Below are 4,185 nucleotides of genomic sequence, written 5' to 3'. Positions count from 1 at the left end.
CAGGAGCCCCAGCGTTACACGGTGTCAGGTCGGCTCTGCTTCTTGAGGAGGGATGCATGGGCTTTTTGGCCGCTGTTTTCAGGAGGCTCCGCGTCTCCTGCTTCTTCCCCGCGTCCCCCTGGGTTCACAGATGTTTCAGAAGGTGGATGTCACTGGAAGTCTGATCACAAACTAGTTGGCTAATACTGTGTATGAAAACCCAGTACCTTTGGCAGCTCAACTCTAACCAGTAAAATCAAGAGGATTCCATTGTTTCAGCAGTTGTCCTGGTTATTTGCCTACGTAAATGTATGATGGGTGCCTGGACGCTTGGCATTGTCAGCTGAGCAGATGACACTGGGACGGGTGGATTCACAGGGATAAAAGTGGATGGGTACAATTGCTTCAGCTTTTTTATATACTTAAAAGCAAAACAACAGCACCATATGGTCACACAACACACAGGTTATGTCTGGGTGGTGGCAGGGGAGATCAGCTTGCTGACGTAATCACTCCAGGGCTCCAAACTGTGGGCCACAGGCTCCTGGTGGGCATGGAGTGCAGGCCTGGGAAGCTGGCAACCCGCAAGGTGTGTGGAATGTTGTCTGTGTAGGAGATTCTCATGTGTGAAGAGTTTTAAAACTAGGTCCTGAAGATTTCAGAAGGTCCCACCTGAATGCACCCCAAATTTCATATTCCCCGAATAGCACAGGAATAGTCTAATACCTTTATCTTTCTCTTACCATCTCAAAGATCACTGGGTTACTTTCTAAAAGCTAGAAATTCACCATTACCATTTTAAAGTGTATAGTTCAGTGGTTTTTAGTATATTGGCAATGTTCTGCCAACATCACCACTAAATCCAGAACATTTCCATGATTCCAAAAAGAAACTCCATATCTAGAGTCACTACCAATTCTCCCATCTCCCATCCCCTTGAAACAACAAATTTACTTTCTGTTTCTGATTTCTGCCGAAGGATTTGCCTATTCTGCACTCTTCATATAAATGGAATCATACACTATGTCGCCCCTTGTGTTTGGCTTCTTTCACTTACCACGGTGTTTTCAAGGTTCATCTGTGTTGTAGCGCGGATCATTCCTTTTTATGCCTGAATAATATACCACTGTATGGATATACCACCTTTTGTTTATCCATTTATCAGTTGATATACATTTGGGTTGCTCAACTTTTGGGCCATTATGAATGATATAAACATTTGTGTACAAGTTTTTGGGTGAACATATGTTTTCAGTTCTCTTGGGTATATAACTGAGATTGGAATAGTTTGGTCACATGGCAAGCTTTTGTTTAACTTTTTGAGAAACTGCCAAGATCACAGCTTTTATTTCTTAAGTAATCAAAAGTGAAAAAAATCACAGATATTGCCAGACAGTGAGAGCATGGGCAAATTCATCACTGGTCAGATACCAAGATGCAGCACTGATTTGGAGGAGTTTTTATAACAGAAAAAAAGAGTTGTTTTAGAGAAATGGCTTTGATGAGAAGAGAAAATAAAGGTGGTTTCTTTTAAAAATGAAATCGAACTCAGGTTCATCTTTAAGTCCTTGTTTGACTAGCTGGTTCTTGCTCAGCCAGTGGTCTCAGAATATTTGGGGAACATTTCTCCCCAGAAAATGTGCACAAAAGAGAAAAAACCCACACACTTTCTTGGCCACGCAGTAGGTTTACATCACTGGGGAGCAGAGGTTCTCTGCAAAACCTATGATGTAACTAAAAGGGAACACGAGCTGAGGGTGGGAACAGAGCCTCCAGAGCTCAAATCTTGTAAGAAAACACAAAGAATAAGAAAATCCCCAAGGGCAGTTTAAGTGGATGGGAGAACCTCGTGAAAGGAAGCCGCCAACTCAGTAGGGAACTGGAAACCAGAGTAGGTTCTAAGGCCTGGAGAGGCATGAAGACATAAAGACTTTGAGGGACCCATGAAAGCCATGGGGGTTCTCCCTAGGAAAAAATCCATACACTACAACATTATTCCAGCACTTTCCAAGGTCCTCACATCACCCCCGAAGCCCATTTTTTGCTCCCTTTGAATCTATGGACTCCAGGTCCCTCAACATGAGTAAATCACTGAGTCCACAGATTACCTGCAAGCCTTATTTTAGCCTGGGGGTGCAAATCCTCCCCCAACCCCATCCCCCAACATCCCCTGCAAAAAAAAAAAAAAGCCTGCATGGTGTTATCAGACCAGTTTACCAGAAGAATGACCTGGTTGTCATTTACCTTCTATCTGGTGCCATCACTGTTAATTGTAGTAACTGAAATCGGGGGAGTAAAATAGTAACAACAGCTCAGATTCCCAAACCAGAGAATCAACACTGAAATAAGGGAGATATATATATAAAATCTCTTTATTGATTTCAGAGAGAGGGAGAGAGAAACACCAATGATGAGAGTCATTGATCAGTTGCTTCCTGCTTGCCCCCTACTGGGGATGTGCCCTAACCGGGAATCAAACCTTGATCTCCTGGATCATAGGTCAATGCTCAACCGCTGAGTCACGAGTCTAGGTTCCTTTCTAAGCTCTTTGTTTTTGTTTTGTTTTGTTTTTAGGATTACATGTTTATAGATTTTCAATCGATTGACATTTTTGTATTTTAGAATTTTATACATTGGAAAGCTGTTTTTTGGGAGAAGTCTCTTTGTTTTGACTAAGTAGATGTATTTCATCTTATCTTTTTCAAGCAATAAATCTGACTTCTTGCAACAACAGGTACATTGGGAGACCTCGTGAAGCCTAAGGTTTTCATGAATTACACCTGCTTCACCTGTCAGGACAGACACGTTTAAACTCTAAACTGAACCACCCATTGTCCATGTCAGCTGATACCCAACAGCAAACACTTGATGTCTGGGTCACACAGCACTTTCCACTATTTCTGCAACAGTACTGTCCCCCATCCCCCCCGGGCCAAAAAAGGCTGAGATCGCATTTCTTTTTAAATGTTCGTATATCATGGTTTTATGTATTCATTCATGCCACTCGTAGCCTTGAGCCCTATTGATTCTTACCTATATCATCTTATTTAATCTTCATGGTCATCATGCAGGTCACTGATCACCACTTCCCACAGACGGACTTCTGGGTCTGCATTTGGGACCTCTTGCTTTTCTGCCTCTATAATTATCTTCTTTGTTTATGCCAGAAAATGTAACAAAATTTAAAAAAAAAAAAAAATCAGGCAAAAGTGCTGACTCTGCAATACCAGCCTAACAGGACTTGTGTCCATAGTTTCTAAGGGAAAATAGCTTAGCAGTTTGAATGTGTCATCCCTCCAAAACCACCATGAGAGAAGAGCTCCGGCCCTGGCACGCAGCTAAGCGCTTGGTGTGAATAAAGGGATGGCTGAGTAAACAACCAAAGCAAACTGCTAGTGGCAGGAGTGGATTTGAGAAAGTGGAGAATTCCGCGTGGCCATTAGGGCCACGCCAGGGCCTGCGCGGGCTTACTGCGGGGAGGGGAGACAGAGCAAGCCAGCCGCCTGGTATTGAAGGGGGCAGGCTATGCGGAGGCACCAGCGGCCTCTGCTGATGACACGCTGCCAAGAGTCTGGAGGGGAAGCAGGTGGATGCAGCCCAAGGAGCTGGGCTCTGGCTTCCCTCTGGCTCTAAGCACCCCCAGTTTACTTATAGTGGGGAATCTTCCTATTTCAGCTTCCTTCTGTGATGATTCCCAGGACATAATGAGCACAGTTAAGTGCTTTATATAAACCCCCAAAGCGCCTGAACAAGGTGTGTCCAAGGTAGACCTTGCGCGGGAGCACCTCTTAAACCTGAGCGTGCATTGGGGTCTTTGGGGATCTTGGTAAAATGCAGACCCCGATTCAGGTGCCTGCAGTGGGGTGAGATTAGTGATGCTAACAAGCTCTCGGGGTGCTGACGCTGGGGATCTGAGGACCGCATTCGGCGTGGCAATCTAGAAGGGCCAGATGCGTGCCCGTGGGGGCCACGGGGAGGGAGGAGAAACGGGGAGGCCGGGAGGGAGGCCGGAGGAAGCTAAGAAGGGGAGCGCGCGAGGAAGAGAGGACGCGGCGGGAAGGGGGAGGCTCGGGCCGAGCGAGGATGCGCAGACCGAGGCCCGGACGCGCGCGGGCGGCTGCGCGGCTGCGCGGGGCGCGGGCTGGGGACGGGTCGGCGCGCGCGGGCGGCGGCGGCGGAGTCCCGGCCCTGCGCCCGCGGCGGGAT

This window comes from Miniopterus natalensis, chromosome 12 (assembly GCF_054644295.1).
Source record: "Miniopterus natalensis isolate mMinNat1 chromosome 12, mMinNat1.hap1, whole genome shotgun sequence".
Classification (NCBI taxonomy): Eukaryota; Metazoa; Chordata; class Mammalia; order Chiroptera; family Miniopteridae; genus Miniopterus; species Miniopterus natalensis.
The sequence above is the reverse complement of the archived record's forward strand: the minus strand, read 5'-3'. Positions refer to the sequence as shown.